At 38.3% G+C, this 23,591-nt stretch overlaps 1 protein-coding gene across 2 annotated transcripts in view; it reads left to right on the plus strand.

Annotated features, from left to right (window-relative positions):
* AUH (AU RNA binding methylglutaconyl-CoA hydratase) overlaps positions 1-23,591 on the plus strand; it is a 182,716-nt gene that overhangs the window by 36,625 nt on the left and 122,500 nt on the right. The window contains exon 4 of one of the 2 annotated variants that reach the window (NR_198874.1): positions 15,911-16,010. The exons of the other annotated variant lie outside the window; for it this stretch is intronic. The gene's annotated coding sequence lies outside the window, so the exon portion shown is untranslated. The remainder of the gene's footprint in view (positions 1-15,910; positions 16,011-23,591) is intronic. 2 annotated transcript variants of the gene reach the window in all.

Raw genomic sequence — 23,591 nt, forward strand, 5'->3', positions numbered from 1 at the left:
CATAATTTAGACTCTTAATTTTTATTGCTAGTGTATGGAAATACATTGATTTTTATATATTGACTTTGTATCTTGTAGCCATATTAAACTCACTTTTTGGTTCTAGGAATCTCTTTTTGTAGATTCTTTGGGATTATCTCTAGATATTCAAATCATCTGTAAATAAAAAGAAAGTTTTACTTCTTCCTTTCCATTATGTTGATCTTTTGTTTGATTCTTATTACATCGGTTAGGACCTTCTTTACAGTGTTGAGTACAAGTGGTGAGAATGTTAGGGGGAAGGTTTTATTGCTGTTTTTTTTGTTTTGTTTTATTGTTTTTCAAGTCATGAATTGTTGAATTTTATCAAATCTTTTTTTGTTTTTACATCTATTTTGATGATTATATGGTTTTTCTTTCTTTTAATATGGTGAATTGATTGATTTTCAAATATGAAACAGCCGTGTATTCCTGGAACACATCCTTCTTGATCATGATGTATTAATGTTTTTCCATATTGCTGGATTTGATTTGCCAGAATTTTGTTGATGAATTTTGCAGCTTTGTTCATAAGGGAAACTACTTTGTAGCTTTCTTTTCTTGTAATATTCCAGTCTGTTTTTTTTTTTTTTTTCTTTTTTTTTTTCCAGTCTGTTTTGATGGGAAGGTGTTGCTGGTCTCATAAAATGAATTGGGGGATATTCCAATCTGTTTCTTCTGTTTTATAGGAAGAACTTGTGTATTATAGGGATTATTTCTTTGTTGTTCAGTAAAATGCACCAGCAAATCCATCTGGTCTAAGAGTTTTCTTTGTGGGAAGATTTTTTTTTTTTTTTTTTTCACGCCCTGTCCCGGCACTCCGCGCAGGCGCACAACCTGTGGGAAGATTTTTAACTATTAATTTAGTTTCTTTAGTAGATATAAGACTATTCAAGTCATCCATTTCTTTTTAAGTTTTGATACATTGTGTCTTTTAAGGAAATTATCTGTTTTATCTAAGTTTCCAATTTTATTGGCATGAAGTTGCTTGTAATATTCCTTTTGTTGTTATTCAGTCTCCCAGTTGTGTCGGACTCTTTGCAGCCCCATGGACTGCACACCAGGCCTCTGTCCTTAACCATCTTCCGAAGTTTCCCCAAGTTCATGTCCATTGCATCAGTGATGCCATCCAGCCATCTGATTCTCTGACACCCTCTTCTCCTTCTGCCCTCAGTCTTTCCCAGCATCAGGAACTTTTCCAGTGAGTCAGTTGTTCACATCAGATGACCAGAATACTGGAGTTCAGCTTCAGCATCAGTCCTTCCTATGAGTATTCAGGGTTGATTTCCCTTAAGATTGATTTGATCTCCTTACTGTCCAAGGGACTCTCAGGAATCGTCTCCAGCACCACAGTTCAAAGGCATCAATTGTTTGGTGCTGTGCCTTCTTTATGGTCCAGCTCTCAGAATCCTATGTGACCACTGGCAAGATCATTGCCTTGACTATATGGACCTTTGTTGGAAGACTGTTGTCTCTCTTTTTCAACACACTGTCTAGGTTTGTCATAACTTTCCTGCCAAGAAACAAACATCTTCTGATTTCATGGCTGCAGTCACCATCTGCAGCAATTTTAGAGCCCCCAAAGAGGAAATCTGACACTACTTCCACCTTTTCTCCCTCTATTTGCCATGAAGTAATGGGGCCTAGGTAGCATATTGAAAAGCAGAGACATTACTTTGCCAACAAAGGTCTTTTTAGTCAAGGCTATGGTTTTTCCAGTGGTCATGTATAGATGTGAGAGTTGGACTGTGAAGAAAGCTGAGTGCCGAAGAACTGATGCTTTTGAACTGTGTGTTGGAGAAGACTCTTGCGAGTCCCTTGGACTGCAAGGAGATCCAACCAGTCCATTCTAAAGGAGATCAGCCCTGGGTGTTCTTTGGAAGGAATGATGCTAAAGCTGAAACTCCAGTACTTTGGCCACCTCATGTGAAGAGTTGACTCATTGGAAAAGACTCTGACGCTGGGAGGGATTGGGGGCAGGAGGAAAAGGGAACGACAGAGGATGAGATGGCTGGATGGCATCACCGACTCGATGGACATGAGTTTGAGTGAACTCCGGGAGATGGTGATGGACAGGGAGGCTTGGCGTGCTGTGATTCATGGGGTCGCAAAGAGTTGGACACGACTGAGAGACTGGACTGAACTGAACTGAACTGAACTGAATGGGGCTGGATACCATGATTGTAGTTTTTTTAATGTTTAGTTTTAAGTCGGCTCTTTCACTCTCCTCCTTTACCCTCATCAAGAGGCTCTTTTAGTTCCTCCTCACTTTCTGCCATTAGAGTGGTATCATCTGCTCATCTGAAGTTGTTGATGTTTCTGCCGCCTATCTTGATTCCAGCTTGTAACTCATTCAGCCTGGCATTTCTCATGATGTGCTCAGCGTATAGATTAAACAAAGAGGATGACAGCCCTGTCGTACTCCTTTCTTAATCCTGAACCAATTAATTGTTTCATACAGGGTTCTCACTGTTGCTTCTTGACCCACATACATGTTTCTCAGGAGGCAGGTAAGATGCTTTGTTATTCCCATCTCTTTAAGAGCTTTCCACAGTTGATTATGATCCATACAGTCAAAGGCTTGATTATGATCCATACAGTCAAAGGCTTTGGCCTAATTGATGAAACAGAGGTAGATGTCTCTCTGGAATTCTCAAACTTTCTCTGTGATCCAGCGAATGTTGGCAATTTACTCTCTGGTTCCTCTTCCTTTTCTAAACCCAGCGGATATCTACAACTTCTTGGTTTGTATAATGCTAAAGCCCAGCATGAAAGATTTTAAGTATGACCTTACTAGCATGGGAGATGAGTGCAATTGTCTGATGGTTAGCACATTCTTTAGTACTACCATTCTTGGGAATTGGCATAAGGATTGACCTTTTACAATCCTGTGGCCACTGCTGGGTCTTCCAGATTTGCTGACATAATGAATGCACCACCTTGATGGGATCATCCTTTAAGGTTTTGAATAGTTATACTGTAATTCTTTCATATCCACTAGCTTTATTAACAGCAGTGCTTCCTAAGGCCCACTTGACTTTGCTCTCCAGAATGTGTGGCTCTGGGTGGCTCACTACACCACTGTAGAAATCTGGTTCATTTGGATCTTTTTTATACCATTCTTCCTTGTATTCTTTCCAACTCTTCTTGATGTCCAGCATCTACTAGGTCTCTACCATTTATGTCCTTTATTGTGTTCATCTTTGGTTAAAATGTTCCCTTGATCTCTCCAGTTTTCCTCTAGTTCTTCACCTTCTGTTGTCTTCCATTTTTATACACTGTTCATTGAGGACGGCCTTCTGTCCCTTGGTGCTGTTTTTGGAATTCTGCATTTGATTGGGTATACTTGCCCTTTCTCCCTTTCTCTTCACTTCTCTTCTTTCTTCAGCTATTTTCAGGGTCCTCTCAGATAACCACTTTACCCTCTTGCTTTTCTTTTTCTTTAGGATGGTTTTGTTTGCTGCCTCCTGTACAATATTATTGTACAGTATTACCCGTCTGTAGTTCTTCAGGTACTTTGTCTACCAGATCTAATCGCTTGAATCTATTTGTTACCTCCACTGCAGATTCATTCATATGATTTAAGTCATACCTGGCTGGCCTAGTGTTTTTCCCCACTTTCTGTAGTTTAAGCCTGAATTTTGCTATGAGAAGCTGATGATCTGAGCCACAGTCCACTCTAGGTCTTGTTTTTGCTGACTGTATACAGCTTCTCCATCTTTGGCTACAGTGAATGTATAATCAGTTTGATTTTGGTATTGGCTATTTGGTAATGTCCATGTGTAAATTCATCTTTTGTGTTGTTGAAAAGGGTATTTGCTATTACCAATGCATTCTCTTGGCAGAATTCAGTTAGCTTTTGTCCTGCTTAGTTTTGTTCTCCAAGGTCAAGCTTGCCTGTTACTCCAGGTGTCTCTTGACTTCCTACTTTTGCATTCTAATCTCCAGTGATGAACAGAGTATCTTTTTTCTTTTTGATATTAGTTCTAGGAGGTCTTCTAGGTCTTCATAGAACTAATCAACCTCAGCTTCTTTGGCATCGGTGGTAGGGGCATAGACTTGAATTACTCTGATACTGATTGCTTGCCTTGAAAACGAATTGACATCATTATGTCATTTTTGAGGTTGCACCCAAGTACTGCATTTTGGACTCTCTTGTTGATTATAAGGGCTACTCCATTTCCTTTATGGGACTCTAGCCCACAGTAGTAGATATAATGGTCATCTGAATTTAATTTTCCCATTCCCATCCATTTTAGTTCACTGATTCCTAAGATGTAGATATTTATTCTTACTGTCTTGTGCTTGACCACATTCCAGTTTACCTTGATTACAGGAACCGGACATTCCAGGTTCCTATGCGATACTGTTCCTTGCAGTATTGGATTTTACTTTCATCAGCAGACATATCCACAGCCGAGCACCGTTTCTGCGTTGGTCCAGCTGCTTCATCCTTTCTGGGGCTATTAGTAGTTGTCCTCCGCTCTTCCCAAGTAGCGTATTGGACACCTTCAGATCTCGGGGACTCATCTTTCGGTGTCATGTCATGTCCTTTTACACATTCATGAGGTTCTCACAGCAGATGTACTGGGGTGGTTTGCCATCCTCCTCCAGTGGATCATGTTTTGTCAGAACTCTCCACTATGGCGCATCTGTCTTGGGTGGCCCTACATGGCCCGGCTCATAGCTTCATCGAATTATGCAAGCCCCTTTGCCACAACAAGGCAGTAATCTGTGAAGGGGATATTCCGTTATTATTCTTTTAATGTCTTTTGAATCTATAGTGATGGTTCCTCCTTCATTTTTGATATTGATTATTTGTATCTTTTTTCAAAACTTCTGGCAAAACATCTATTATTTTTCTTGATCCTTTGAAATAACTGACTTGGTTTCATTGTTTCTTTTTCCTTTTCTGTTTTCTGTGTCATTAATTTTTTTTTATTATTTTATTTTCTCTGCTTTGAGTTAAATTTACTTCTCATTTTATAGCTTCTTAATGTGGAACTTCCCTGGTAAAGGCTCAGTGGTAAAGAATACACCTGCGAACAATCTCTTCAAAACTTTTCTTAGTGGCTTTCTGTTTTTCTTTTTCCTCTGGGACCCCTATAACTTGAATGTTCCTGTATTTCATATTGTCCCAAAACTCTCTGAGGCTATCCTCAATTCTTTTCATTCTTTTTCCTTTATTCTGCTCTTCAGAAGTTATTTCAACCATTCTATCCTCCAGCTCACTTACCCGTTCTTCTGCCTCAGTTATTCTACTACTGGTTCCTTCTAGAGTATTTTTAATTTCAGTAGTTGTTATTCACAATTTGCATGATGTACTCTGCATATAAGTTAAATAAGCAGGGTGACAATATACAGCCTTGATGTACTCCTTTCCAGATTTGGAACCAGTCTGTTGTTCCATGTCCAGTTCTAACTGTGGCTTCCTGACCTGCATACAGGTTTCTCAGAAGGCAGGTCAGGTGGACCAGTATTCCCCTCTCTTGAAGAATTTTCCATAGTTTCTTGTGATCTACACAGTCAAAGGCTTTGACTTAGTTTATAAAGCAGAAGTAGATATTTTCCTGGAACTCTCTTGCTTTTTGCCAGCGGATGTTGGCAATTTGATCTCTGGTTCCCCTGCCTTTTCTAAATACAGCTTGAACTTCTGGAAATTCATAGTTCACATACTGTTAAAGCCTGGCTTGGAGAATTTTGAGCATTACTTTGCTAGCCTGTGAGATGAGTGCAATTGTGCAGTAGTTTGACCATTCTTTAGCATTGCCTTTCTTTGGGATTGGAATGAAAACTGACCTTTTCTAGTCCTGTGGCCTCTGCTATTTTCCATATTTGTTGACATATTGAGTGTAGCACTTTCACAGCATCATCTTTTAGGATTTGAAGTAGCTCAACTGGAATTCCATCACCTCTCCTAGCTTTGTTAGTAGTGATGCTTCCTAAGGCCCACTTGACTTCGCATTCCAGGATGTCTGGCTCTAGGTGAGTGATCACAACATCGTGGTTATCTGGGTCATTAAGATCTTTTTTGTATAGTTCTTCTGTGTATTCCTGCCACCAATATCTTCTGTTCTGTTAGTGAAGTGAAGTGAAGCCACTCAGTCATGTCCGACTCTTTGCAACTGCATGAACTGTAGCCTACCAGGCTCATCAGTCCATGGAGTTTTCCAGGCAAGAATACTGGAGTGGGTTGCCATTTCCTACGTCTCTTGTCCATACCATTTCTGTCCTTTATTCTGCCTATCTTAGCATGAAATATTCCCTTGGTATCTCTAATTTTCTTGAAGAGATCTCTAGTCTTTCCCATTCTGTTGTTTTTTTCTATTTCTTTGCATTGATCACTGAGGAAGGCTTTCTTAAATTTCCTTACTATTCTTTGGAACTCTACATTCAGATAAGTATATCTTTCCTTTTCTCCTTTGCCTTTTCTCTTTTTCTCCTTTGCCTTTTGCTTCTCTTCTTTTCACAGCTATTTGTAAGGCTTCCTCAGACAACCATTTTGGTTTTTTGCATTTCTTTTTCTTCGGGATGGTCTTGATCCCTGCCTCCTGTACAAAGTCATAAACCTCTGTACATAGTTCTTCAGGCACTCTGTCTTATCAGATCTAATCCCTTGAATCTGTTTGTCACTTCCACTGTATAATAAGGGATTTGATTTACCTCATTCCTGAATGGTCTAGTGGTTTTCCCTACTTTCTTCAATTTACCTCTGAATCTGGCCGATAAGAAGTTCATGATCAGAGCTGCAGTCAGCTCCCAGTGTTGTTTTTCCCAACTGTATAGAGCTTCTCCATCTTTGGCTGCAAAGAATATAATGAGTCTGATTTCGATATTGACCATCTGGTGATACCATGTGTAGAGTCTTCTCTTGTGTTGTTGGAAGAAGGTGTTTGCTATGACTAGTATGTTCTCTTGGCAAAACTCTATTAGCCTTTGCCCTGCTTCATTCTATACTCCAAGGCCAAATTTGCCTGTTACTCCAGGTTTGTCTACATGTACAAGACTCTACACATGGACATCACCAGATAGTCAACACCGAAATCAGATTGATTATATTCTTTGCAGCCAAAGATGGAAAAGCTCTATATAGTCAGCAAAAACAACACTGGGAGCTGACTGTGGCTCAGATCATGAACTTCTTATTGCCAAATTCATACTTAAATAGAAGAAAGTAGGGAAAACCACTAGACCATTCAGGTATGACCTAAATCAAATCCCTTATGATTATACAGTGAAAGTGAGAAGTAGATTTAAGGGACTAGATATGATAGAGTGCCTGATGAACTATGGATGGAGGTTCATGACATAGCACAGGAGACAGGGATCAAGACCATCCCCATGGCAAAGAAATGCAAAAATGCAAAATGGCTGTCTGAGGAGGCCTTACAAATAGCTGTGAAAATAAAAGTGAAAAGCAAAGGAGAAAAGGAAAGATATTCCCATCTGAATGCAGAGTTCCAAAGAATAGCAAGGAGAGATAAAAAAGCCTTCCTCAGAGATCAATGCAAAGAAGTAGAGGAAAACAACAGAATGGGAAAAACTAGAGATCTCTTAAAGAAAATTAGATACCAAGGGAACATTTCATGAAAAGATAGGCTCGAAAAGGACAGAAATTGTAGAGATCTAACAGAAGCAGAAGATATTAAGAAGAAGTGGCAAGAATACACAGAAGAACTGTACAAAAAAGATCTTCATGACCCAGATAATCACGGTGGTGTGATCACTCACCTAGAGCCAGACATCCTGGAATGTGAAGTCAAGTGGGCCTTAGAAAGCATCACTACGAACAAAGCTAGTGGAGGTGATGGAATTCCAGATGAGCTATTTCAAATCCTGAAAGATGATGCTATGAAAGTGCTGCACTCAATATGCCAGCAAATTTGGAAAACTCAGCAAAGGCCACAGGACTGGAAAAGGTCAGTTTTCATTCCAATCCCAAAGAAAGGCAATGCCAAAGAATGCTCAAACTACCACACAATTGCACTCATCTCACACGCTAGTAAAGTGATGCTCAAAATTCTCCAAGCCAGGCTTTAGCACTACGTGAACCGTGAACTTCCAGATGTTCAAGCTGGTTTTAGAAAAGGCAGAGGAACCAGAGATCAAATTGCCAACATCTGCTGGATCATGGAAAAAGCAGGAGAGTTCCAGAAAAACATCTATTTCTGCTTTATTGACTATGCCAAAGCCTTTGACTGTGTGGATCACAATAAACTGTGGAAAATTCTGAAAGAAATGAGAATACCAGATCATCTGACCTGTCTCTTGAGAAACCTGTATGCAGGTCAGGACGCAACAGTTAGAACTGAACATGGAACAACAGCTGGTTCCAAATAGGAAAAGGAGTACATCAAGGCTGTATATTGTCACCCTGCTTATTTAACTTATATGCAGAGTACATCATGAGAAACACTGGGCTGGAAGAAGCACAAGCTGGAATCAAGATTGCTGGGAGAAATATCACTAACCTCAGATATGCAGACGATACCACCCTTATGGCCGAAAGTGAAGAGGAACTAAAAAGCCTCCTGATAAAAGTGAAGGAAGAGAGTGAAAAAGTTGGCTTAAAGCTCAACATTCAGAAAACTAAGATCATGACATCTGGTCCCATCACTTTATGGCAAATAGATGGGGAAACAGTGGAAACAGTGTCAGACTTTATTTTTTTGGGCTCCAAAATCACTGCAGATGGTGAGTGCAGACATGAAATTAAAAGACACTTACTCCTTGGAAGCAAAGTTATGACCAACATAGATAGCATATTTAAAAGCAGAGACATTACTTTGTCCATAAAGGTCTGTCTAATCAAGGCAATGGTTTTTCCAGTCATGTATGGATGTGAGAGTTGGGCAGTGAAGAAAGCTGAGCACCTGAAAAATTGATGCTTTTGAACTGTGGTGTTGGAGAAGACTCTTGAGAGTCCCTTGGACTGCAAGGAGATCCAACTAGCCCATCCTAAAGGAGATCAGTCCTGGGTGTTCATTGGAAGGATTGATGTTGAAGTGGAAACTCCAATACTTAGGTCATCTGATGCGAAGAGCTGACTCATTGGAAAAGACCCTAATGCTGGGAAGGATTGGGGGCAGGAGGAGAAGGGGACGACAGAGGAAGGGATGGCTGGATGGCATCACTGACTCAATGAACATGAGTTTGGTGATGCACAAGGAGGCCTGATGTGCTGTAGTCCATGGGGTCGCAAAGAGTTGGACACGACTGAGTGACTGGACTGAACTGAACTGAACAAACAACTCAGGAAAGAAACTGCAAAAAACACACTCATGGAGATTAAATAATACATTACTAAATAATGACATTACTGAAGAAATAAGACGGGAAATCAAAAGATTCCTAGAAACAAATGACAATGAAAACACAACAACCTTGGCCTATTTACAGTAGGTCCTTTACCCAGTACATTATGTTGGGCCATCAGGAAGGTTAAAAGGCTTTTCAACAGGGCTTAGCGTTGCAGGGATGGGGAGTGCTGTGATTAAGTGTTAGGCTTTTAGTGAGCCTGTGCGTCTGAAACGTGAACTTCACAAGTGTTTCTCAGTGTTTTTTTTTTTAACCCCTTAGGTGGGACTGGAGGACTGGATGACTGAATGGACTGGAATTGGGTATTTCCTTTCCTCCTAGTCAGTTCAGAATTAGTTTCCCCTGAAGGCAGACTTTGTTAAGGACAGAGTGCTGTGGTATTTCAAAATGGTTCCTTTTCCTCTTCCTCTGTCAGAAGGGAGAGGGGATTTTTCTCCAGTATTTACTTTGAGAAACTGGTTAGGCTCTTGGAGGTAAATCTCACAAAATTTTTGGGTACCCCTAGAGTTTTTAACCCTCAGGGTTAAAATAGAGAGGGAGATGGTGGGAGAAGGAATAGAACTACAGGGCTAAATATCCCCAAATGCATTTGTAGAAATACATTCAAATTTATTACCTGTCATGGTGAATGCAAGTGTAGTAAATTCTTTAATTAGAAGACAAGCAGTAGCTGACTTAAGAAATTATCACTCAGCTTCTCATAAGAAACACCTAAAACATAAGGATTTTGAAAGTTGAGTAGAAAAAGACATACCAATCTAATACTGACTAAAAGAAAGCTGGTAAAGCTGGTATAACTGTACTGATATCAGATGAAATAGATTTTCAAACAAATTTTTATCAGAATAGTAATTATTAGAGAGAAAGAAGGTCACTAGATAATGACAAAAGTTTAAATTTCCCTGGTAGAATGATGATTCTGAACTTCTCTGCTTTTAGAAATAGCCTTGAAATATACAGTGTAAAAATTCACGTCACTGTAAGGAAAAAAGGACATATCCACCACCACAATTGGATTTTTTAAGTACCTTTCTTAGTTATTAATAGATTAAAGAAGAAAAAAGAAAGTCTATTTGAATAGAAAGAAAGAATATTTGAATAGGTTAATAAACTTAACCCTCATTATCATCAGAGTCCCCTGGACCCAGATTTAGTTTACTAGTTTCTTTTTTGAACAATTATACTTGGATTTGTTGGATTGATGCTTTATGGCTTTCTTTCTGTCATAGAGGTCTTCTGAAGAACAGAAAATTTACTTTAAAATAGAAAATTAAAACTCCTTTTCTCTTATAGTGTATACCGTATGGGTCCTTTGGACCTTTTTATGAATCTAAGATGCTGTGGGTTCTTAAATCACTTTATCTGTGTATAAGTAGTTTTATCATCCTAGAATAATTTTTATCATCACTCTTTAATTATTCCCAACTATATTAAGACTAAAATAAAATGAAAGGATGATGGAATCATCTGGAAAGATGTTATAGTAGTCAAGTCATTACTACTGCATTATCTTTGATTTTATTACATTACTTCAAGAGTTGCACATATTTTAAGAAAATATGAAGTCTGGAGGTACCATCTTTGTAGTCATTTTAGTTTTCATTGAACACAACTGAGAATTTAATAGTTTTCATTTTCTACATGTAATGATACAAAAGTAGAAAAGTTGACAGAGGAAAGCATTTCAGCTATTAAATGGGTGAAATAATGGTCAACAGAGGCAGCAGACTCTAGGCCCTAATAATTATGGTGAACTTGATCATATGAGTGAAGTCTTAGACTGTGAGTCACTAAATAGCAATATCCTAGATGAATTTTCTTTGAACTCAAGAATTGATGAGTGACCAGTGTGTTTCTGCAGTATTTTGTGATAAGAAGTTGGACTCTTCAGTTTTGCTAAGAGAATATGTGACTTATTTTTGCATTACATATAATGTTGTACATGAACATTTACTTGATACAGCTTGTAATTGAAGAGTGTTGACTTAAAGTGTATATACAAAGGTGATAGGAAGTGAATATATGATTTAGGAAAGAAAGCAAAACATTGGCTGGGATCACTGTGATGTATATTTATAAATCTAAAAATGAATATTTACAACCAAGGAACAAATAATATGGCTGTCCTTCTCAGCAAGTTTATGGGACATCAAAATTTTAAAAAAGCACTGCAGATTCAAGAAGAAGCAGAAGTGATGATTATCTAGTAGAGATATAATTGAAATCTGGAATCAGATTTTATAAAACTATATGTCCCAGATTCATGCATGTCAGTTGGTGACCAGTTTCATTCTCTTTTTATGTGTGTTTGTGTGTGTGATGTGTGTGAGTGTATATATACACACGTTATGCATTTGTAGATATGTGTATATATCATACACATATCTGTACATACTAGGAAGTATAAAATAACAATACGGATTTTCTGTATTTAAATTTTGATTAAACTTTTCAGTTAATTTGCTTTTTTACTATATCCTTTTAGTTTTCTGTAAATTATGTGCTGGGTGCTTAGTTGCTCAGTCATGTCCGACTCTTTGGGACCCATGGAGTACAGCCCACCGTGCTTCTCTGTCCATAGGATTTCCCAGGCAAGAATACTGGAGTGAGTTGCCATTTCCAGAAGTGGGTTCCTTCTCCAGGGGATCTTCTCAACCCAGAGATCACACCTGCATCTCTCGCATTGGCAGGCAGATTCTTTACCACTGTGCCACCTGGGAAACCCCTGTGAATTATTTATAAAATGACCTAAATATTAAATATAATACAAAGATTCTATCAGCCCAGCTGATTAAGGGTCTTGATTATTCTTCCTGGCCTGCTGAGGGTTAATATATTGTACCTGTGTGGATCATTGCCCTCAGCAGTCAATGACTGTGCATCTCTTTCAAGTACACATGAAATATTCATGAAAATTAGCCATCTGCTTGGCTATAAAGCCTCCACACATTTCAAAGACTGAGTTCTGCGACTACAGGCAGTTAAGATACAAGTCATTTACAAAAGGTAATTAGAAAAAGTCCCCTACAGGGGGAAATTTAAAATAACTTCTAAATAACTTACAGCTCAACAAAGGAATCTTAATGTAAATTAGAACATATTCAGAATTAAATTCTAACAAAATACTTTAAAAGTTGTGTAGTGTAGTTAAGATTGTACTTTAAGAATGAATGCTCAAGATGAATAAGAATCCAATTTAAAAGAAAGACAAAAGTGATTACAGAATAAACTCAGAGTAGAAGGAAGAAACTGAAGATGAATATAAACTTATGACATGGAAAACACTCAGTAAGTACTAAGAATAATGAAGTCCAAAGCTGGTTCTTTGAAAGTCAGAAAGTCAAATTTCTGATTTATCAAGATTTATCAATGGTGAGGGAATAACTAAACACTATTCAGATTGAAAAAGCTGCCATAGGTATAAATTTCACAGAGATTAATTTGGTAAAATAACATTAAGAATAACTGATGTCAGTGAATTTGATATTTTAAGTGGACTAGGTAAACTATTGGAAAATAAAACTTAACCAAAACCAACTTAAAAACTTGAAAACTTTACTAGTCTTATAACAATGAAAACTCTTGGTCTCCATGACTGCAGAGGAATATTCTATTCACACGTTTCATGGAACAGATAATTCCAATCTTACATATATTATTTGATAAGTAATAAAGAAAGACCTTTTCTCAGCTTTTTTTGTGAGACTGCTGCTGCTAAGTCACTTCAGTCGAGTCCGACTCTGTGCGACCCCATAGACGGCAGGTCACCAGGCTCCCCCGTCCCTGGGATTCTCCAGGCAAGAACACTGGAGTGGGTTGCCATTTCCTTCTCCAATGCATGAAAGTGAAGAGTGAAAGGGAAGTTGCTCAGTTGTGTCCAACTTTCAGCGAACCTATGGACTCTAGCCTACCAGGCTCCTCCGTCCATGGGATTTTCCAGGCAAGAGTACTGGAGTGGGGTGCCATTGCCTTCTCCGTTTGCGAGACTAGGATAACACTACTACCACTGTGCAAGAGCAGTACAGGAAAGGAGAACAGATACCTCTTCTGGTCTGAGATGGGCAGCTCCCCAGGACAGCGTCTACTCCATCTGGTGCTTTTTGGAGGTTAAGATGCAGATTGAGGCACCTGGAAATCCTTGCTTATCTTGACCTGATGTTTTGGTTCGATGGAAGAGATTAAAGCCTATTTGGAGTGGGAGCACAGAAGACCATGGTGCTTTGGATTGATAGCACATGTCCATAAACTGAAACAGTTCTGAAATGATGACTTTGTTCACTGTACAGTAATGTTCTACAAAATTGAGATATCTCATCTTTCACTGTACTGAGAAAAGTGCAGCTTAAAGCCACCTTTTCTCACCCATTAGATGAGCGGAACTAAGTGTGACAGTGCCAGGCCCTGGTGATAATGTAGAGCAATGCACTAGTGTATGGAGGTAGAAATACTTTGGAAAAACAGTTTAGTATTAACTTTTAAAGATCCTACACTTCACATGACCCAGCAACTACAATTCTGAGGGAAATGACTGAAAGCAGTGATCCCCCCAGACTGCGGTTGGGACCTCATCTAGCCATTCCAGAGATACAGATTGTTTTAAAGGATTCTAGCTGATAATACAACTTATATGCATTTTTTCTTAGAGCTTTTAACTTTACCGTCTTCTCTTTCACAGTTGCCCCCCGCCCCCCCCCCCTTTTTTTTTTGCTTCCTTGCTTCAGGGAGGCACAAAGCTATGAATTGCCATAAAATAACTGTTTACACTACCCACGTTGAGAGTTTCAACTAGGATCCTTATTTTGGCAGTGTCCAGTTCTTTGTTTTCAGCATGATTTAAAGACAGTGTAGTTTTTATGGAATTGTTAAATGCTTCTTGATTACTATGTGATTTTTCAAGAGCTGACTCTAAAGGAGTTGAAAGAATTGGGAGACATTGCTGAAATATTCTAGCAATAAGTGATTTCACTTATACGTATATGAAATAAAAAAAGGGCAGGTAGTCTCATCTGTCTCATTGAGATAACATTTTCCAAAAAAGTTTACTTTTAGTAACTAGTTGTCAGATATGTATTTTTGCTTCAACCAACTGTATGCTAATTATACTTGAAATTAAAAGTCAATCCAGAGGAAAACTTTTAAACTTAGTGTTTCATGGTTACAAGGAATTTAATAAAAATCAATTCTATTTGTATATATGTTTTGTTGCATAGAAGTGTGACAGAGTGATCAAAAGAAGATTTTTGAGCATAAAAGCTGATGGTACCAGGAAAAAATCACAGAGAAGTGTTATAGGAATATAACACTTCATAAAATTGTTGATAAAGTAAATGATGTGGTATTTCTATTGTTAAGCAAGGATTTGTGTGGTGTTTTAGACATGAATGATTTTGAGAATCAGTCACTGTGGTATGTAGGATCTGCTGGGTACATTGATAATGATATAAATCAATTGTATTTTAAGGTGACAGTGTTTATAGTGTCCTGCAGTCTTTGCAACTTTTATTTTTAAAAACTATGTATATTTATTTATTTTTGGCTGCACCAGGTCTTCGTTGCTGTGCACAAGTTTTCTCTAGTTGTGGGGAGCACGGACTGCTCTCCAGTTGGAGTGTGCGGGCTTTGCACTGCGGTGGCGGCTTCTCCTGTCGTGGGGTGGGGGCTGTAGCGCGTGGGCTTCCGTAGTTGCGGTGTGCAGGCTCCAGTTGTGGTACGCAGGCTTAGGGCCTTTACATAGCATCTATTTAAACTTATGAAAAATTTTAGATGTCAGTATAAAAGTATTCAAGGGAGGATATTGTCTTTTGAAATTCTGTGCAGCAGTAATAGAAACAAAACAAGTTGAAGACCACTCAATATTACCATATTAGATAATAGATCTCAAGGGGGATTTTAACACTCAGTGGGGAACATGCTGGAGTTTGAGCAGGCATTTTTCCTTGTCATGATGATTGAGGGGCTTTACTGTCATTTGATTATTGGGAGCCAAGGAAGCTAGATATCCTGCAGTGTACAACAAACAATATTATAGTTGCTTCCCATAAGTTTTCGAAAGTCTTACTGGACTAGTCCACAGCAAATGTAAATAAGTAGAAATTTACTACATAATACTCCTAAAGCATATTCAAAAGAAGGAATTTATTTTTTAAAAAAAGCCCAAGAATTTTAAGAGAGGACCATTTTAGTAGGCAATATTTAAATGAAATAGATACTCTTTCAGAAGTGTTTAACAATGTATTATTTCTGTGCATTGTCTTCTTGGGGTATTACATTTTTAATTACTGCATGTTTAGTTGAAAAGAGTTTGCAGTACAGGAGCAATATAAGTAATAAAAATATGTAACTTAGGACCAAATATTAAATTATCAGGAACTTAAAACTACAGAGATCTCACTGAATTTTATTATACTTTGTCAGTAAGAACAGTGTGATCATACTATTTAATATTGTAACGTGGTTCACATCTTCTACTCCAGATTCACGTTTCCTGATTGTTTTACTCCTGAACATTTTTTACTTGTTACGTAGGTTATTTATTATACTTATTTTTTACTGTCTTTTTGTCCCTTTTACTTAGAGACATACTGTAAGAGGAGAGATTGGAAGACAGAAAGAGCAGCCCTTTTGAGGAGTCTGGCTTATTAAAAAAAAGAGAAAATTGGTGGTAGCTGGATCAGGTAATTGTGTATGGGGATCAGGATTTTTTTAATTTATTTTTTTTATTTGTCTTTTGGGGCAGGAAATTAGGACTTATTGGTAGTCATGAATAAGGAGGGAAAAATACAGGCTTTCATGAGTGCAGGTTCCGCCATTTGTTCTGTGGGCCACAATTAGAAATGTATTAGGTTGGTGCAAAAGTAATTGCGATTTTGCATTGTTGAACTTTGCCATTTTGTATTGAAATACATTCTTAAATAAATGTGGTTATGTTATACATCATTTTATATTCATTTCTAGCTTTATTTTTTTGTTTTGCTAATGACTTATTACTTGCTGTTTATGATTTTAGACTATAGATATAATGATAAGACAAAAAGCAAATCCGAGTAGTTTTTAAATTTGAGTTCAAAATAAATAAATAAATAAATTTGAGTTCAAGATGGATCATACAGCAGCAGAGACAAATCACAACATCAACAGTGCCTTTGGCCCTGAAAAAGTTGACTTAAAACCTAACATTCAGAAAGCTAAGATCATGGCATCCGGTTCCATCACTTCATGGCAAATAGATGAGGAAACAATGCAAACAGGGACTTTATTTTTGGGGGCTCCAAAATCACTGCAGATGGTAACTGCAGCCATGAAATTAAAAGATGCTTGTTCCTTGGAAGAAAAGCTATGACCAACCAAGACAGCATATTAAAAAGCAGAGACATTATTTTGCTAACAAAGGTCCATCTAGTCAAAGCTATGGTTTATCCAGTAGTTATGTGTGGATATGAGAGTTGGACTATAAAGAAAGCTGAGTTGATGCTTTTGAACTGTGGTGTTGGAGAAGACTCTTGAAAGTCTCTTGGACTTCATGGAGATCCAACCAGTCCATTGTAAAGGAGATCAGTCCTGAATATTCGTTGGAAGGACTGATGCTGAAGCTGAAACTCCAATACTTAGGCCACCTGATGTGAAGAACTGACTCACTGGAAAAGACCCTAATGCTGGGAAAGTTTGAAGTCAGGAGGAGACGGGGATGACAGAGAATGAGATGGTTGGATAGCATCATCGACTCAATGGACATGAGTTTGAGCAAGCTCCAAGTGTTGGTAATGGAAAGCGAAGCCTGGCGTGTTGCAGTCCGTGGGATCGCAGAGGGTCGGACATGACTGAGCGACTGAACGGAACTGAGTCCCCAAGTCGTGCTCGACTCTTTTGCAGTGGTCCCAGCCTCATTTATTGGAATGTGCCGACAGTGCCATCTTTGTCATAAGTCAAGCAGGTCTTTTCTGGACTTGCTGTTCTGTTCCTTTGCTCTGTTTCTCTATCTTTGAGTAAACATCACATTTTGTTATTTACTATAGCTTTATAATAATTTTATTTTAGTATAAATTCTTCACCTTTTTCTTCTTCAAGCTTATTTATTGGGCTTTTGCATATCTACTTTGTCAACTCCTAAGAAGCATTAGGATTTTGATTGGTACCACATTGAATCTATTAATTTGGAGAGAATTTACATCTTTTAGTACGGAGTCTTCCAACACACGATGAACACAATATATTCCTCTGTTCATTTTATTGTCGTTGTGCCACTAGGTCATGTCCGACTCTTTGCGACCCCATGGACTGTAGCCCCCCAGGTCCCTCTGTCCATGGATTTCCCAGGCAGGAGACTGGAGTGGGTTGACATTTCCTTCTCCAGGGAATCTTCCTGACCCAGGGATCAAACCTGGGTCTCTTGCTTGGCAGGTGGATTCTTTACCAGTGAGTCACCAGAGAAGCCCCTCCACTTATTTAGGACTTGTTTAATTTAGACTTTGTAAGTTTTTTTTAACCAGTTATTCATTTTTGGTCGTGTGAGGTCTTCTTGTGACATGCACTTCTCTCTAGTTGTGGCGTGTGGGCTCCGAGGTGTATGTGCTCTGTGGTTTACAGCGCACGGCTCTCTAGTTGAGGCGCCTAGCCCTTAGCTGTCCCACAGCATGTGGGATCCTAGGTCCCCAACCTGGGATTTAACCCACGTTTCCAGCATCGGAAGGTGGATTCTTAACCAGGGGACCATCAGGGACGTCTTTTTGTATGTTTTTGTGTCAAGATCCTTGGCTCTTTGATTTTTGAATGTTAATGTAAATGATATCTTTTTAAAAAATTCTTTTTCTAGTGTATAGAAAGACAGTTGACTTCTGTATATTGAACCTGTATCCAGCTTATTTTTATGATTTGTAAATTCTTTTGAGTATTCCTCATGTATAATTCGGAGAAGGTAATAGCCCCCCACTCCAGTACTCTTGCCTGGAAAATCAGTCCCATGGATGGAGGAGCCTGGTAGGCTGCAGTCCATGGGGTCGCTAAGAGTTGGACACAACTGAGCGACTTCACTTTCACTTTTCACTTTCATGCATTGGAGAAGGAAATGGCAACCCACTCCAGTGTTCTTGCCTGGAGAATCCCAGGGACGGGGGAACCTGGTGGGCTGCTGTCTGTGGGGTAGCACAGAGTCTGACACGACTGAAGTGACTTAGCAGCAGCAGCATGTATAATTAACTCATCTGCTAATAATGACAGTTTTATTTTTTTCTTAGGATCTTTGTAATTAAAATTTTTCTTATTACACAGACTAATACACCTATTTACATTTGTAGAAATGATAAAGAATACATTGCCTCATTCTTGATAATTGGGAGGAAGTTTTTGACCATTAAAGGCTTATAGGTATTTTGTATTTACTCTTTAACAAATGAAGAAAGATTCTTTTGTTCTTAGTTTGCTATGAATTCTTAATTAATAATGAGTGTGTTGATTACAGAGGACAAAAAAAGCATAATAAAAGAGAAATATTGATAAACTGGATTTCATTAAAATTGAAAACTCATCAATTATCAAGAAATAAGCCACAGATAGGGGAAAATATTTCCAAATAATTTTTCTGAAAAAGGACTTTTATTTAAGATATAACTCTTACAACCGATTAAGAATCGAATAAATTACACAGCAAAAGATTTGAATAGACATTTCAGTCAACTGTGTGAATGGCTATTAAGCATCTTGAAAAGGTGCTAATAACCTCATTGTTGTTGTTAAGTTGCTAAGTACTGTTCATCTTGTGACCCCGTGGAGTGCAGCATACCAGGCTTCCCGGTCATTCACTATTGCCCAGAGTTTGCTCAAGCTCATGTCCATTGAGACGGCGATGCCATCCAACCATCTCATCCTCTGTCTTCCCCTTTTCCTTCTGCCCTCAGTCTTTCCCAGCATGAGTCTTTTCCAAAAAATAAGGAGTCTTTTCCAGTGAGTCAGCTCTTCATATCAGTATTGGAACTTCATCTTCAGCATCAGTCCTTCCAGTGAATATTCAGAATTGATTTCCTTTTAGGATTAACTGGTTTGATCTCCTTGCTGTTCAGAGGATTCTCAAGAATCTTCCCCAGCGCCACAGTTCAAAAGCATAAATTCTTCAGTGCTCAGCCTTTTATGGTCCAGCTCTCACATCCGTACATGACTACTAGAAAAACCAATAGCTTTAACTATATGAACCTTTATAGCAAAGTAATGTCTCTGCTTTTTATTTATTTATTTATTTTTTAATTTTATTTTATTTTGAAACTTTACATAATTATATTAGTTTTGCCAAATATCAAAATGAATCCACCACAGGTATACATGTGTTCCCCATCCTGAACCCTCCTCCCTCCTCCCTCCCAATACCATCCCTCTGGGTTGTCCCAGTGCACTAGCCCCAAGCATCCAGTATCGTGCATCAAACCTGGACTGGCAACTCGTTTCATACATGATATTTTACATGTTTCAATGCCATTCTCCCAAATCTTCCCACCTTCTCCCTCTCCCACAGAGTCCATAAGACTGTTCTATACATCAGTGTCTCTTTTGCTGTCTCGTACACAGGGTTATTGTTACCGTCTTTCTAAATTCCATATATATGCGTTAGTATACTGTATTGGTGTTTTTCTTTCTGGCTTATTTCACTCTGTATAATAGGCTCCAGTTTTATCCACCTCATTAGAACTGATTCAAATGTATTCTTTTTAATGGCTGAGTAATACTCCCATCATGTATATGTACCATAGCTTTCTTATCCATTCATCTGCTGATGGACATCTAGGTTGCTTCCATGTCCTGGCTATTATAAACAGTGCTGTGATGAACATTGGGGTACACGTGTCTCTTTCCCTTCTGGTTTCCTCAGTGTGTATGCCCAGCAGTGGGATTGCTGGATCATAAGGCAGTTCTATTTCCAGTTTCTTAAGGAATCTCCACACTGTTCTCCATAGTGGCTGTACTAGTTTGCATTCCCACCAACAGTGTAAGAGGGTTCCCTTTTCTCCACACCCTCTCCAGCATTTATTGCTTGCAGACTTTTGGATCGCAGCCATTCTGACTGGTGTGAAATGGTACCTCATAGTGGTTTTGATTTGCATTTCTCTGATAATGAGTGATGTTGAGCATCTTTTCATGTGTTTGTTAGCCATCTGTATGTCTTCTTTGGAGAAATGTCTATTTAGTTCTTTGGCCCATTTTTTGATTGGGTCATTTATTTAATATGCTGTCTAGGAAATGACCCTGATGCTGGGAGGGATTGGGGGCAGGAGGAGAAGGGGACGACAGAGGATGAGATGGCTGGATGGCATCACTGACTTGATGGACATGAGTTTGGGTAAACTCCGGGAGTTAGTGATGGACAAGGAGGCCTGGCGTGCTGCAATTCACGGGGTCGCAGAGTCGGACACGACTGAGCGACTGAACTGAACTGAGGTTTGTCATATTTGTCATTAAAAAAAAATTAGTCACCCATTTCTGTCCGACTCTTTGGAACCCCATGGACTGTAGCTTGCCAGGCTTCTCTGTCCATGGAATTCTCCAGATAAGAATACTGGAGTGGATAGCCTTTCCCTTCTCCAGGGGATCTTCCTGACCCAGGGATTGAACCCTGGTCTCCCACATTGCAGGCAGATTCTTTACCATCTGAGCTACCAGGGAAGCCACATTAGTCATTTGGGAAATGCAAATTTAAAACCACAATAAACACATCATATCACTAAAATGGCTATGATAAAAAGGCAGACTAGTGTCCTTGTAGGACAACAGAGACCCTTATGCATTGGTAAGAATGCAAAGTGGTGCAGCCACCATGGAAAGCAGTGGCAGATTTTTTTTTTTCCCTTCCCTGTTTTAAATTAAATAGAAATTTACAATATAGCTTAGCAGTTCCACGCTACCCAAGTGAATCTTTGGGTGAAAGTGAAAAAATTTCTCTACACAAAGACTTGAATGCAGATGTGTTCACCGTAGTATTTTTCATAATAGCCAAAGAGTAGAAATAGTGCAGATGTCCATCAATGAATGAATGGATAATCAAAATATTTGTCTCTACAATGAATACTCTTTGGTAATAAAAAGACAAAAGATACTGATTCATCTTTATATTATGGATGAACCTGAAAAACACTATGTGGTATGAAAGAAAGAAGTGGAAGACTATATATTGTATGAGTTTTATTTATATGAAATGTCCAGAGAATGCAGAGTCATAGGAAAATAAATATATTAGTTTGGGACTAGAGGTGAGAACAGGGAGTGACTGTATATGAGTATGCTGCTGCTAAGTCACTTCAGTCGTGTCCGACTCTGTGCGACCCCATAGACAGCAGCCCACCAGGCTCCCCTGTCCCTGGGATTCTCCAGACAAGAACACTGGAGTGGGTTGCCATTTCCTTCTCCAATGCATGAAAGTGAAAAGTGAAAGTGAAGTTGCTCAGTCGTGTCCGACCCTCAGCGACCCCGTGGACTGCAGCCTTCCAGGTGCCTCCGTCCATGGGATTTTCCAGGCAAGAGTACTGGAGTGGGGTACCATTGCCTTCTCTGTATATGAATATGAGGAATCGTTTTTGTGATAATGAAAATGTTCTAAAACTAGGTTGTGGTGATAGTTGTACAATTCTCTAAATTTACTAAAAAAAAATACTGAATTGTGTATTTTAAATGACTGAATTTTAAGTAAATTATAACATCAATGAAGGTGTTAAGGAATGAGTGTTGAATTCTGTCAGCTAATTTTCTACTGAAAATTTATATGATTTTCATCTTTCTTAATTTCTTAAATTAAAAAATCTAATGTTAAACCAGTCTTAAATCTTGGCCTGAGTATAAATTGGTCTTAATACATGTATGTTACTAGTAGGTATGATATGCTGATATTTTGTTTAGGATTTTTTGAGACATTATGAGAAAAGTTGGTCTGTCATTGTTTTTCTTATGATGTTCTTGTCAAGTTTTTGTTTCACTCTTCTTCATATCATCATTTAAGACTGATGATAAATGTTTTTCATTATATTTTTGGAATAGTTTACTTTTGCAGCCATATGGGCATGCAGTTTTCTCTGTAGGAAAGTTTTTACATATTCAATTTTTAAAATATTTGTGTTTTCAGATTTTGTTTCTTTGTCAATTTTAATAAGTTGTGTTTTCCTAGGAATTTGTTCATTTCATGTCATTTTTCAAATTCATGGAGTCAGAATTGTTAATAGTTTTATTGTCTGTGAAATCCTTAGTATTACTGTCCTTTTCATTCTCAATTGAGACTTGTGCCTTCTCTGATTATCTGTGATCCATCTTGCTAAAAGGTCTGTTATTTATTTTAGTTTTTTTCGAAAGCTGACTGTTTTGATTTTTCTCTCATACATTTGTTTTCTATTAAAAGTTTTTTGCTCCAGTTTTTGCTATTTCTTTTCTCCTACTTTGGGATTTTTTTCCTATTTTTTATTTTTTGATAGGAATATTTGACTGCTTTATCAGTTATTGTCAAAGAGCTATTAAAGTCCACTGTAGTTGTAGGTGTGACAGTTTTTTCATTTTAGTTCTGTGAATTTTTGCTTTATTTTGGGTTTTTTATGTATGCCATTTTAGAATTTTTACCTCTTTTGTGATGGATCATCATGTTTTTTATTATAAAAAAAACCCTCTTGTTGAACGATATTTCTTGCCTTACTTCTCTTTTGTCAGAGATGAAAATAACTTTACAAGTTTTCTTTTGGTTAGTGTTTGCATGTTTTTTACACTTTTACTTTAGCCAGTCAGTACCCTTATATTTTAAGAATATCTCTTATAAGCAATATAAAGTAAGTTTTAAAACGCTACTCTCATAGTCTGCCTGAAGTGAATTCCCTGTAGTGCTTCTTTTAGCGTGGGCCTGCTGGTGTGTTTGAGGAGGTGTCTGTGAGTTGGCGTGTAAAATGTTTTTATTCACCATCATTTTGAAGGATAGGTTTGATTAGATTGGAATTCTAGATTGGCAGTTAGTTTCTTTCCCCATTTCATTTTCTGTCTCACACAGTTGTGTGGATAAAGCTGCATTCCATAATCAGACACATCGTCTATACTTCTCTGCTGGGACTGGTGTGCAGTTAAATGGGCTACATATGTCAAGAGAAAACCTTGATTCCCTTTAGCTCCTGGCATGGTTTCTAGCAGCTTTGTCTTTTTAACCTGAGTGTGGTTTTCAAGCATGCTGCATGGTCACAGGATCAGGATGTTGGTAAGACCCCCCAACTGGAGCTCTAGTTAGTGTGTTAGAGGGTACCCTAGTGGTGCCC

This window comes from Bos taurus, chromosome 8 (genome assembly GCF_002263795.3).
Source record: "Bos taurus isolate L1 Dominette 01449 registration number 42190680 breed Hereford chromosome 8, ARS-UCD2.0, whole genome shotgun sequence".
Lineage (NCBI taxonomy): Eukaryota > Metazoa > Chordata > Mammalia > Artiodactyla > Bovidae > Bos > Bos taurus.